A 15,126-nucleotide genomic window follows, 5' to 3' on the forward strand; every position below is an offset into this window, starting at 1 on the left:
TATTTTAAAAATTTATAATTCATTTTATAATTATACTGAAAAATATGCAAATTTTCAGAGACAGAGAGAAAAAGAGTGAGAGGAAGAAATATCAGATTTGAAGTGAATTAAGATAATTTTCACATCAGAATGCAATTAAACTTGGATTCATCGCAACAAAAATATTGCTTTTTGTCCTGGTTAATAATAAATTTTGTGAGCGCTCGAATTATATCTTTAAATTTTATAATCTTATAATAAAAATTCTTCTGAAAAAATAGCATATCTTCTTATGATATATTTTTTATATAATTTATACATTAAAAGTTGCCTTATTTTCGCAATTTTGGTTTATTTTTGTTTGACATCTTCAAAATTCGATGCATGCATGAACAGGAGTTGCAAAAGTAAAGCGACTTTAAAGTGTTTTCGCTATTATATTGAAAAAACATGATTCGAAAAAGATCTCTCTCCTTATTTTTTTTCCTCTAGAAATTTTACTTTTAGATTATTTTTGCTTTCAGAATTCAAAGACATAATCTCGACACTCAAGATTTATTATTAATCAGGACAGACTTGTAGTGTCTTTTAAACGATTTTTTATTCGTGTTGACACAAGTAATGAGGGAAGACAAAATTAAAGAAAGGCTAATGGAGTGATAAGCTTCGGTTTATTTTGCCGGAATCCTGTGCGTCGTATACGCATGCCCTCGCCCTTGCCCTTGGTCGATACTCATCTCCTCGACGAAGAACCTTTTTCCGGTACGACCACCACCCTCGTCGACTACATCCGAGTGCTTGTTGGTGCCGCTTCTCCTTCGCGACCACCACGTGGCGCGCGGCCACGTGGTGCGTTTCGCGCGGCGCGCAGGTGCGGACCCGGCCTGACGGAAAGCAAGCAAGCACGCCAGATGGCGAGAATACACCCTCTCGACTCGGGTGAACGACCTCTGCGCGGAAAGTAGGCTAGGCGTGGCCTAATTGCGAAGTCCCTCTTAATATTCAGTGAGATCGCAATAAAATTTTAATGTATGTATGTGTGTGATTTTGAGGTGGTTAAAGATGTTATCTCTGAGAACGAAATCGGTTAAAAAAAATCGAAGAATAAAATTTTACATTTCGAACAAAAATGAAAGATTTATCGTACGAGATATATTATAAAATGTGAGACTCTAATAATAGTAATGATAGTTTTTATACGTGCAACGAACGTAAATAGCGTGACTCTAAATATAGTATATATCATGCTTACTTACATTAAACTCGACTTATATTACATGAAAAGAAATATTTCAGCCGGTGATATAATATCGATTGCCTGTGCAGACTTTCGTGTTCATAAAATTGAAATTATATGCTTATTTCCACGCGACTAATCACGTTAATATTCAAACACATAAATGATTATTAAATTTGTTAAATTCATAAATAATGTCTTTAGAGTCTGTTTGGTTCTTTGATCGACCACTTCAATTAGAAAAATTGAAGGGTAGCTCCCCCAATATATTCACGATAAAATAGACTCTCTAATCAAGAACACCAAATCGTAACCCGCAATCAATCTTTCGTATCGCTTTCGTTTTATCTCCATCATGTAGGCCCATAGCGACAAGAACTTATCCCCTCGGAGGCCAATGACCTTGATTGTTTCATCGGAAGAAGGGACGAGGCCCTTCCATTCGAAGAGACCTATGAATCAGGGCGTTCTTTAGGGTCGCTTTTTTCACATCTGGTATCGTTCACGGCATCAAATTAATCGTCGATGCAATTAATCACCGAATTATCCGATAGCATAAAGACTTTTAGTATTGTGCCAAATTCAATCGAGAATTATATCGCTTGTGAATTATGTATGTCTCTTAACACGATTTATATACTAATGTTTCTTATCAATTACGCGTGGATAATAATTTATTTTAATTATAAATTTTTTATTTTTTTTTCTTAAAGTACTAAAGCTGTCGAGCAAAAATAAAATTTTAAAACATGTAATTTTTGGAAGAGTGCAAGAATTTTTTTTCACGTAACGTATTAAATTTGGGTACGCTGATTTTTTTGCTTCGTTAGACATTCGTAATAATTTTGACTCTGTAATTTTTCTCTGTCCATTGTCTCTACGTTTTTCTGTAAATTTGCAATTCGTCGCTGTTCGAAAGAGTTGCTACGAAACGTTTTAACCTCCGGCTCTCCCTGGGGCGACTCTGCCTTTAAGTAGCGACCAACGAATGGAGAATGGTTCAATTTCACCGATACGATGTTAAATCGAATGCACTTAAGGTGGCACTCACGTCGACTGATAAGGGGACACAGTGTGACCGAAGTAACGACGACGTAAACTACAGTTTCGTATTCAGCGTCACAAAAAACAAAATATCCTTAAATATTGCTAACATTTGTCTAATGATTATTTTCTGTATTCTACAAAGTAAACCTGAACTTTAAAACACAAAACTTCAATTTTGTGCATGCTAATTTTAACAAACAATTTGAATTATTTATGATTATTAAATATTTAATATTTGTATTCCTATCAGTGTCTAATATCACATAATTATTTAGAGAATTTTAATATTTCATATAAATATCTAATTGTAAGACAAAATATATTTTAACAATAAGTTTCCATTACAATCTTAATCTCGATGATTAAGTTTTGAAATTATTTACCATTATTAAATATTTCATATATGTTTTCATATCACGCGTTTAACATTATCATTTAACACTAGATAATTATTTAAAGCATTTTATATTTTAAGTAAAGGATTTTAAAATTTTATAAATATTTAAAATAATATATCATTTTAGATATTTATTTTATAAAATATTTTAAAATTCTTTAATTAAAATATAAAATAATTATAAGATTCTAACAATAAATTTCCATTATATAATCTTAATTTGCATCTATCTAAAACAAGATATAATATATCTTTTATTGCTTCAATGTCTATATTTAAAATAAATTTTAAATCAAAATAGCATTATATGTACAATACCATTTTATTTTAATTTAGAATAGATAAAAGACATAATTTTAATAATTTTTACCTTTAATATCCCCGTGTCGGGATACTTTTGCTCTATTAAAATTTTATTAAAAAATGTATGTCATTAGGATAAAGTTGACGATTCGGACAATGTTTGACATTAAAGCGATCACGAATTAGTATTTTATGACGACATGCGTACGCACCGAACACGCATGCATGCGCGTGCGTATGCATGTCGCAACATCTTGATGGTTCCTTGATGACCTTAACCTTTCGCAGAAGGCGAGGTCGTATGAAAAAGCGACGAATGAAAAAGTTACTTTCTAATTTCGCGCGCACTCTCTAAGAAACAATCCCCTTTTCCTTATTCGCTTTGACATTTCTTTTTTCTCTTTATGTTTCAGGTAAGCTTATACTCTACGTCTATGTCATCTATGAGATTTATTTTAGTCTGCGTGAGTTAAGATTTATGATCTCTGCGCTGTCAATGCTGTCGAAGCGACCGTAAGTAAAACAAAATCAGGTTTTATTAATCGAACAAATTCTCGGTCTGAAATGATAACTATAAATTCTATTGAATAATCGAATTATTCATCGATAATTATATTAATAATATGGAAATCACGTTTCCATTAGAATTAATTTCTTTTTAAATATAAAAATCTAGTGTCACAATTTCTTCAATTTGATCATTTGAATTAATCATCATTTGAAGCTAATCTTTTAATAGTAAATCTTCAATAAAATCTTTGTTAAAGTTCAAATATAATTAGCTGTAGAAAAAGCAAGTGTGTATATTTCTTTAAAAAATTTAATATCTAGATTTTTTATTTTTATTTTTCATTCTTATTGATGATTTTATAATAGCTCTCTTAATTGCACGGCAATAATAGGAAAAAAACACATACATACGCTTCGAGTACACTCTATTTCAACAATTCTTTATTTAACAACAGAATACGTTAAAAATCGTTTCGAAGATCTTAAATTTTTCTAATCATGGAATTACTTTTCTTCGAAATCATTAATTTTTAATCATCTGCTTGTAATTTTCCACACACAATTCACAGGCTCAAGTATTTATTACAAAAAAATCAGTGGATTTGCAATCGAAAAACAGCAAACAAGAAAAACAAGAATTCTTAAATCCCGAAAGAAAGAAAAAGAGAAAAATTCCTGCAAGATTAACAAGTGGAAGAAGATAGCGAGAATTAGAATCGTGTGTATACGAAGGGTGAACGACCGAAGGCAGGGGCACTAGGCTGCTACCCTCTGCGACGAGAGAGAGCGATATAGGGCGGTCGAGAAAGAGAGGGCATTAGAAAGAGGAGAGGGAAACGAGAAAGGGCGAGAGAAGAACGGGAGAGAGAGAACGACAGAGAGAGGCTTCGATAGAGGGAACACACATTGAGCAACCCCTAGTTCCCCTTTCTCTTCATTCCCCTCTCCTTCCTTCCGTCGTGTTCGCCGAAGAAGATCAATACAAGCCACGTGGTGTGGCAGTAACGCCACGGAGAATAGTCTAACCCTCGTGCATGCAACAAACCTAAACCATCAACCATGAGGCGGGGATTCTCTCTCCACCGGGGATAAATTTGTCGATAGTTTACCACTGGCGCGGCGCGAGAACTTTTTTTTTTTTGTGAAAATCTCTTGAATTTCTCGCTCGACAAGACGTCTTCGCGATTTTCACACACTTATTTTTATCGTCGTATCATTAAATGGAAACAATCATTATAAATATTTATTTAGGAGTTGTAACAGACAGATATATCTTCTGCGAGTTTAGATTTTAATTTATATTATATATAAATTTTGATCTGATTGATTTATATTATATATAAATTTTGATATATATATATTTGTTCATTAAAATTAATGGAAGATTAATAATAATTTTTTTGGCACATTAATAGTGCATTAAAATTAAACTTATTGAAAATATAAATACAAATTTAATTTTTAGAATTCCTAATAATTCAAAATATTTGTTTATATGAGTAACCATGCACCAAAATTTTAAAAGGATTTATAATTATTCGTATACATTGGATTTATGTCTCTATTCCTTACACAGAAAAAAAGAGAAAAGAATGAGAATTTTAGTTTACTATTTCAATATGTGTTATTTTGGTGAGAAAATTATAATAACAATATTAAATCTGAAGAAATGTCTGCGATAGAAATTTCTCGATATAAATAATCTTTGGTTCTGCGCATTCTAGACGCATGTCTATTTACCATTATAAGATTAAAATAAATAGCTCAAAATTAATCCATGTCATTTAGTCAATATCAGCGCGAAGAAATTGAATTTGTCGATGCAGAGTATTTAAAAGAGCTCGCCGGAGCTGGAGGGAACTGCTATCATGAAGAACTACGTTGGATGTGGATCCTATTTTCGGTCATCTATCGATCGCGTTACCCCGTACCGTGCACTCGAGAGACTCACCCCGAGTTTAAACTCACCGGTGGCTAGGGAATGGCCTTTATCTTTTTAGGACACGAAGTCATCGGTATAATCGGAAAAGGAGATCTGCATCGATGATCTTTTGACCTCCGAAAGTCGTCATTCCTGACGTGTCAGTTAAATTTCGGTCAACACTACCGAATGAGGCGTGTCCACGTAACCGAAAATATATATATCATTGCAATGAAATCGAGAATAGGAAGAATTACATAACTGCGCTCAAATATAATAATAGAAAACTTGTATGTACTATTAAATTTTTTTAATATAACTTATTAGCTTTTATAGCTTTTATATTCATCGAGGAAAAAATATATCGAGAAGAAGAATCAAATCGCTAAAAAATTGATATTACCCAACGACAATATTGAATTATGCAACTAAGAGTTATTTAAGGAGGGCAAAATTTTTCACGAGATAGTAGTTTGCCTAGAATATCGAATTTTCTAAGTTTCGATAACGTAGATTTACATTATGGACAAAGTTCGCACGTGTCTTCGTTCGCTCGCTCTTTAACGTCAGTGATTTCGACGTGTATTCAATGTTACGAAAAAAAAAAGAAATGTGTTTTTGGCACACTCTCTCTCGCGCTCTCGTGAAGCCACAACCCTCGCGAGTTATGTGTCCGATGTTTCCCACACGACAAACACATATGCACACAAAGACATAATGCTGAGAAGAGGAGCACGGGACGAAGCGAAGGAAGAGAGGGTGTAAAGCCTACCCTTGTAGATCGCTTTGAAGGAGGGTTGCTATTACGGGTGGTTTCATACATTGTACACCCCTGACTTCGAGTCTAGGTCGGTCATTCACCCTATTGCCATCACCCGACATTACCCGGCAACCCCTACCGATCTTCCACCACTCTTCACTTCCTCGTCTCTCGTGCCACTACCTCCTCCATCCCTACTTCATTCAATGACGTCACTGAGCCATCCCTCCAGCGAGGGGCGAATTCTCCCTCTTCTATCCCGTGAGAGAAGTGGAATGGGACGAGTGGGGGGGAAAGGCTCGAGAACAGTGGCGTAGTACACGAGGGACGTAGCTGTTTTAAAGTTCGCAAACATGGAATAATTGACAAAGCTATAATTTTCGCAATTATTTCTCAGATATCATTATTATCAGATTGACATGATAGATAAAATAAGAATATTAATTTGAATTATATTTATACGCAGCATAAATAATTCATACGCAGCATAAATAATTCATGAGATTGATTGATATTATTTTTTAACCGAACGAAATGAAAAATTTTTCAATATACAATAATGATCATTATGCGCAAATTAAAAAAAAATCAAATATTTTTTTAGACGCTTTTATGCAAATCGCCAACAATAATCTAAATACTTGAAATACTTGTTATATAAAACAATTTTAATTCTTGAAATTATATAAAGTAAAATAAAAGTAATTCTTTAATAGCATACAAATAAAATTCAATTTTTATGTTTTTAAAAACCTACGAAAAATATATGAAATTGAAGACTATTTTAATAAAAGGTGAAACCGGGAACATATTAATAAAATTATTATTTGTATTCATAGATAATATTATATATCAGTTATAGCTATAAATATCATTGCTTAACTGCTGGAGATTTACGCGAGATTCGTGAAGAAAAAGAAAAATGACAAAGAAACGATCTAATCGGTTCATTATGGCTGCGTTTTCTATGATAACTACACTTCTAATCTGCCAAGTTAAGATGACGTAGCGCCGATGCTCGCCTCATCATTAGCGCATTGACGATGGTTGACTCATAAACGGTGGGCAGCATGACTATTATCTGCAAGATGTCCATGATACGCGATATATCGGCCGACAACGAAGACACGAAGAGAAAGTTACTGGCCTCGCGGCCGGAGGCAAGAAGTTCTCAACGATGTCGTTTCTTACATCTTTCATTTCATCTAAACACGGGATTTTGCTTGATGCATTTCATGATAAGCTTAAAATGTCAACATGTCCGCTCGTTCTAAATCTATCTTTGAATTTTACATCCGACCGATCTGATGTTTTATTCATTTTATTGATTACAGAAATGTGATACTTTTTAACGGAAATTTTTCAGGTGTGCAGCTTTATCAGAATTTTAAAATATATTGGACAAAATTTAGAATTATTATTTATTTTATTTTATTAGAATTTTTCTCCACCAGATCTCTCGATTTTTAATTAATTGATGACAAATCGACTTTTGAATCGAATTAAGCTTCAGGATAGAAATATATATCATCATAATCTTTAATTAACTTGATTTTTAAACTATTGTAATAAAATTTTAATTTAAAATTTTAAAAATTGGATTTTTCCTCTCTGATTTTCGCTAAAAAGTCGGTCACAAAGAAGCAATTCCTTATCGTAAACTAGGTTCGATTAAGAAAACATTCTCTCAAACGCGCAAACATCTCGTCTGGACGAGACAGGCAGGCCGATTGAGAGCCACTGCTGGAGCAAGGCTGCATCGCGTAAAAGGTGAATGCATCGGCGCTTCCTACATTTACGCAATCGATCCTATGAGCGTAGTTCGCACGTAGGAATCACACGTTCGCTCGACTCGTATCTATGCGCGAACTTGCGCCTGTGTTAGTCACCGCGTGCGTTGTAAATACGGCGGATATATGTGCGAACGAACGAACGAATGTGGAAATAATCGTTTCTCATGGATGCACCGGCCCACTCTCATTCAAAGAATCGGAGACAATAAGCGTGAATGAAGGGGTCTCGGCCGAACTAACGTAAGATGTGTGAGCTACTGGAAAAAAGGAAGCGAAACTGCGCATTGAAAAAAAAATCGAATCGCGATACGGTCAAGACTTTCTCTCTTCTTTGCCTCTGTGTTTAATTCTGAATGACACGGAATGTAATTTTATTCAAATTATTATAAACTTGGTGTTATTAGAGTTTTATATAATAATAATTTTCAATCGATCATCACGATTTTCATTTAATGTATCTTAATAGCAGCATTATTGAGTCGCTAAAAAAGAAGGAAGTTATCTGTAATTGCGTCATTGAGAGCCTTCTAAATACGTAGTTTTATTTCTTTTTTACACTCCACTGATCCTAGAATTTTTTGCATGATATTAATTCTGCTTTGTTCAAGCCAATATGACCTATTTTCATTTTTAAACCGCGATAGCTCTGCAGCAGGTATATTGACTCTTATTTTTTCATAATTCATGACTTTATCTATTTTAAGAATTAAATCTGTACGATTTTTGAGATAATACAGAATTTATTATCATAAATCATTATAAATACTATAAATATATAGACTTATAATTAGAATAGGGAAAAAAAGATGAAATAAAGTTGATCAAATAAGAAGAAAATTTATATTGACTCTGATAAAGTGAAATCTCGGTATCAAGGAATAGGATTGTGTGTAAAATAATATATTTTGTTTGTGCTACTTTTATCCTGTTCAAAAATAAAATATCAAGCTAATGAAGCCATCAAATCATTATTATTATGAATACATATCTACTTTTAATACATTTGTCATGAAAATTATTAAACATAATTTAAAGCTACATTATTTAATGAAACCATTAATTCTACCAATTATAAATAACAAATAAATAAAAAAAATGTACCTTCTCTCTTTCTCGCACTTACTAGACGCATAAAGATGATATCAATATTTTCATTGACACTATTTATACATTTATCGATATAATTTTTTACTTCACCAGATAAATTTTTACAAATTAATGATCAAGATATATTTGTATAAAATTATAAACTACCAGAACAAGTCCAGATAAAAAGAAGTTGGTGAAACCTCTGGTCAGTTGTACTCATGCAGTTCAACGAGATGAGCAGTCTGATCTATTCCGAATTTGCAGAAACTGAATAAAACGATGATAGAAGGGAGGAGTTCCGCGATGTGGTGTTTTTGTCTAGAATTAAAATACTGAACTGTTAACAGTGCGCCCACGTGCGAGATTGGAAGTTTCTGGTGAAAGCTGTTTACCAGGCGGTCGGTCGGCCAGTAATCAGCCCTTGACCTTCCCTCGGCCGAATTCCGACCGAAGGCGTCGAGGACTTGATTTCGTAATGCGACAACGCACGATCCATTAAGGCGCGATTTTGCGACGAGCGCGACATGGCGAGCGAAGGCGGTGAAAGGCATTAATATTCGTGCGCGAAAAATATGCATACATGTGTACGAGTCACGGGGTAAACTCGTGGCGACCCACACTCGCGGCGAAAACGAAAGGATTCTCCTTCTTCAACTCTGTCCTCAGTTCTGTGCGCGCGTGATTCGCTTCCGCCACGATTACTCGCTTTACCGCCGCAGGTTGCTTTCGCGAGAGACTTTCCCCATTGTTTAAAAAATCAAGCCGCAAGTCGCGGGGCCGTCGTCATCGCCGCCGCCGAGGCCATTCAACCGTGCTAAACACTTAAACAGGTCGTTCAACCCCGTCGTACCGTACAGCAGGAAATTTATCCGCAATATATGGAAGTTAAAAAATATTTTCGATTTAATTCTATAAAAACTATCTCCTTATTTTAGAGTCATTTATTTTAATTTATCATAGTGATTAAAAATTTATATATGTGAGAGAGAATGTATACATGAGATAATGTTGAAAAATGAAAGTAAATTATTTTCTGTAATATAGGAAAATATAATTTTATTGTTTTGAATTAATAAGCTACTTAAAATTATTTTTGTAAAATTTTATTTATTTTAATTTATCATATAATGATCAGAAATTTATATATATTAAAAGAGATATAAATTTAGATATAAATTTATATATATTGAAAGAGAATATATACGAAATATTAAAAAATAAGAGTAAATTGTTTTCTATAATATAAGAAAATATAATTTTACTGTTTTGAATTAATAAACAGTGTAACAGAATAATTGAAATCTATACTTTTAACAACAATGTTGATTCTATTTTTTATTATATTTTTAAATATTTCTATCGAGATACTCTGATACAAATTTCATAATGAGCAAAACAAATCGAAATAAAAAATATAAGGAATCAAACATTCGCGATACTAATAATGACTAGTCAGATAATCCTAGTCAGAAAATTGTAGCATGAATTTCCGTTCACTGAATACTTCCCCGTTCGATACCGAAAATAAATTATACCGCGATTAGAACGATCAGCAGTTTAACGATCTCAGATACTCCCTACCTAACACCTCTTCTTTTGCTTACGCTCAATTCAGGAAAAGGAGAATAACAACAAAGAGAAAGGTCAGGTCAATGCGGAAATCCTCGGTCTCTTGCCGTAATAAGTAAAGACGATTCTTAACGACATTTTCTAAAAAGCATCTTTGCCAACAAATCGACATCGCTGATGCGGATCATAAGTTTCTCATCTACAATAATATATCATTTTCACTTTTCTTTTTTTAGACATAGCTTATCTAGTTTCCATTACTCTTTCGAATCATAGAAAATATTTGCAACATATTTAAGATATATTGTCATGTTATCCTGAATAATAATATGGAAAAAATATAGATCAACTTTTAAAAATAATATGTAAATTTGCAAACAAATTTGTTTAAGTAAATAAATATTTTTTTTCAATATATTAGTTATATAATTATATATATAAGAATAAGATAACTTTATTACTTATATAGAGTTTAATAGGATATGAAAATTTCAATGCAATTATTAAACTAATTAAATTAATGCAAATAATTAATATCCATTTTTAAGTAATAAAAGATAAAAAAATGTATTTTTTAAATACAATATTTTATTTGCAACAGTCGAGTGTATTTGTGAAATATTTATTTAATTTTTAAAAGTCTTATCGTTTTACATTGTTTTTCAAATAACTCAAAATTGTGTTTCTTGAAAAATTGAGTCATAGTTTGCATATGTAAAATATTTCATCGCCTCATGATGTAGGACAAGATTAACGACTTTATGACTAATTCGTTTTTCTTAAACTTTGAAAGACACGATTTGCTTATCTATTTCTTTATCTTTCACATTCGTTTTATCACCTCTCTCGACCCTTGATGGCATTCCTCTCTTTCTGTATTTACCTCTAAACTCAAGTTAGTCTAAGCAGGCGGTTTCTCCAACATGCAATGTACAATGGCAGCAACGAACAATCTACGTTTATTGCTGCTTGACAGGGAAACTACCGTTTGTACTATTTGCGTGCATACATGCGTCGTTATATGCATACTATTTCATGCACATGCGTTTGCACTTCGTCTTAAGAAGTCCCTAAGGATATGTTTATAACAGAGATAGACATACTTTTATCTACATAATGGGTAACGATTAAAAAGAATTGTAAAATACGCATTTCAATACGTCTTAATATGTTTTAATCGGCAAACAATTTGTTTAGAAAAATTTGTGTAACATAATTAATCAAATAATTTACATATTTTAATCATTCTTTTTATAAATTTTTTACATTTCGATTTTAATTGTTTCTGGTATTTTATTTTGCGTAAAATGAAAATACATTAATAATTTTCAAGTAAAGATTTGAAAATAATAGCGAAATATTTTTCAAATATTCTACTGATTTCTACTTTAAACGATCAAAAAAAAAAGAACAACTAAATAAGAAGTTAATTGCATTATAAACAATATTCGTTTATTCTTCCATAGAATAAATGCATCTTTACATTCTCTTTGAACGTGGATTCTCATGACGAACAACGACACGAATCGTTGCGATTCTAAGATGGTCCTTGATCGACTTGTGAATCTGTACACGTTCGAGTAAATCGATCGAATACTTTATTTGTACATTATCGACGAACAGCATTCACTGATTGCGTAAATGTTCACTTTTACATGAAATATCGATACGCTACGTTAAAGTCAAGAATGATTCTTTAATATTTCTAACGCGAAAATGACAACGCGCCCATTAATGTAATTAATTGGCTAAAATGAATTCTATTGCCAATTCTATATCGGTTCATTACTAATTGGAATGTAAAATTATATTTGCCTAAACATAATTATGTCATTTATCAAAATTGCGGTAATAAATGATACTAATTTTGTATGAATAATTGATTTTAGAATTATATATACATAGAACAAAGGTTACATATATATATTTATTATATATAAAATAATCAAAGTTTTGTTAGATTATACTAATAAACTACAAGTTTAGTGTATTACTTTACGCAAAATTTAATTTACTATAAAATATTTTGATGATGCTATAAAGAAAAAAAATTTAATTTTATTATATTGTAAAATATCGTGGTATATGATTATTTCAAAGATATATTTCAAATTTAAATTAAAATTTTTCTTTTATCATAAATTAATTTTATTTTTAATTCCTAGAGAAAGTGTCCCTTCTTTATATTATATCAAAAATTCTTCGAATTTTATATTTCTTTGGTTTTATATTACTTGTAATAATTTTAATAGATTTTTAATAGCTCACACATACATTAATATTATATTATAATATATATAATGCATACATGCTCGCATTTCTGTTACTAACTGCCACTAATTTAGAAATCGTTGAGTTAATCATTGAGTTAAAAAAATACCGCAGCATGACGAAAGAATGAAACAATTTAAATGATTGCTATCAAAGAACTTGATTCTTGACCTAGAAAATTTTTATACCGGACAACCGGAGGGAAAGACAACTTTTTGTTACGCATATGATCACATTTATCATGTTTATATTGACCATATAAAATCAACATATGCATGTATGCAAAAATTTCCAGGAAAACGTTACAGTTATGCTTTTTAATTAATTAGAAAAATCGAATTGATTTATGACAAGAATAAAATGATATTTTTTAAAAATATTTGACACGATGGAGTTTTATATAAAATATTCAATAATCTTCATATTATATTAAATATACAAATATATGTTCTGTGAAATAATCATTAATTTAGGTTGTTCACCACAACTATTAAACGAAAAATTGATATAAATCAATCAAGTGATGTAAGCAAAAATGTTTGTCATATGATTGCAATATTTCTATGATCATTTTGCAATACAATAAAATTAAAAATTTTTCTTATAACATCATAAAAATATTTTTATAATAAAATAATTAAATTTTATATTATACATTTTATACAAAATGAAATAAATGTATTATTCGATCAAACGATTAAATAAAAAAATTACTATTAATAATATATACATAAATCTAAAAAAAAAGAAGGTTGCTTCCGTCGTTTAAAATGTCAAATATATATGTACATACAATACATATGTATATCTCAACATATTTCGTAATCACAAATGTATAACGTTAACTATTACGTATAAACGGATTTTAACTCCGCCTTGATAATTTCTAATTCGATATATTGCCGACGTCACGACATGGGTTACGATGTCTGATAATGTCGGAATAATTGTCGCTCTGTCCGGCTGTGTGAAAGGCGGAATCAGTATCGCTGGAAAAGATTACTAACATTGAAAGCACCGATTTCTCCGACCGACGACTTTACACGGCGCATAATGCATCGTTTCCCCCGCTTTCAATGAGTTACAATAATTATTTTGTATTTCCAGTATCACGCGTATGTAACGTGCTCTCGTAAACGTCGCTCTCGTTATATAACAAGCATTATCCATTACATATTATTGATTCCTTCGTTTAATTACTCCACTAATTACCCGAAATAGTATAGTCCCCGGTATCTTCGATAATCAGCCTTATAATTTGTTGGAATCGAGAAAGACAGATTCATTATTACGAACATTTTGCTCGTCGAGGATATCAAGTTTTCATTTGTCGCTTGATATACCCGATTTAATTATACATTGTCTCGCGTCGATGTATCGCAAAAAATTGTGCATGCTTTTATACTTTTGCAAATTTCATTTAGGCATTTCAACAATGATGACTGTTTTGTGCACGAATTATTCCGTTTACATGATTAGAAAATTTATCTTCGTAAACACAAATGCGTCGATATGTATTTTCTCGCGCATTCCAATTACATTATAAATTGCCCTGCGATATCTGATTATCTAACTATATATGCACACAATTTACGCGCATGGATATGTAGTTCATAAATGGACAAACAGGTTAAATCAAAGCCAATTTTACATACATTATAATGATGCAAGTAGCAAGAAATAATTTTAGAAATAATCATCTGAATGAAAATCAAATAAGAAATGAAAGCTAATTTAAAAAAAATTACTAATTATACATATACATAAAATTAAAATTTTAAAATATTTAACTTATTTCGAAGATTATATCAGAGTTTTCATGAAAGACGGACTTGTAAATATGTTTATTACGAAAGTAAATGTCTGTAGGATATTAAGATGTTATCAAAGTGAAAAGAAAATCTTCTATAATTTTTAAAGTGAAAGTAGTCTCACCTAAAAATCACTTTTATTAATTCAATTTGATTACAATAGAATTTTTAATTTTCATTAAAAAACAACACAAAAAAATTAATTAAATAACTTACTGCTTTTGAAATTCATATTTAAAAAGAAAATAAAAACTATGATACACGAAACTTCCAGTTTTACTTTTCAAGATACATAATCTAATAGTATTTCCACATTTTTAAAAAATACGAATTGTATTCCTTTTTTAATCTTAATTTTTCCGAAATATGAATCCGAGGCGACCTGTGACAAAAATAGGGATTTCAAGAAGATACATATATCTGGACAAAGAGCGTGGTT

The 15,126-nt window shown here is 31.3% G+C and overlaps 1 protein-coding gene and 1 long non-coding RNA gene across 10 annotated transcripts in view; one reads left to right on the plus strand and one right to left on the minus strand.

Annotated features, from left to right (window-relative positions):
* LOC145971361 (uncharacterized) overlaps positions 1–15,126 on the minus strand; it is a 157,611-nt gene that overhangs the window by 92,814 nt on the left and 49,671 nt on the right. The gene's annotated exons all lie outside the window — the stretch shown is intronic.
* Positions 1–15,126, plus strand: part of Hr4 (nuclear hormone receptor 4) — a 168,645-nt gene that overhangs the window by 88,859 nt on the left and 64,660 nt on the right. Inside the window, exon 1 of one of the 8 annotated variants that reach the window (XM_083098918.1) lies at positions 3,387–3,476. The exons of the other annotated variants lie outside the window; for them this stretch is intronic. The gene's annotated coding sequence lies outside the window, so the exon portion shown is untranslated. Of the gene's footprint in view, positions 1–3,386; positions 3,477–15,126 lie in introns of those variants that run through there. 8 annotated transcript variants of the gene reach the window in all.

This window comes from Camponotus vicinus, unplaced genomic scaffold, assembly GCF_025532165.1.
Source record: "Camponotus vicinus isolate PSW18456_S1 unplaced genomic scaffold, iyCamVici1.0 SCAF_5, whole genome shotgun sequence".
Classification (NCBI taxonomy): domain Eukaryota; kingdom Metazoa; phylum Arthropoda; class Insecta; order Hymenoptera; family Formicidae; genus Camponotus; species Camponotus vicinus.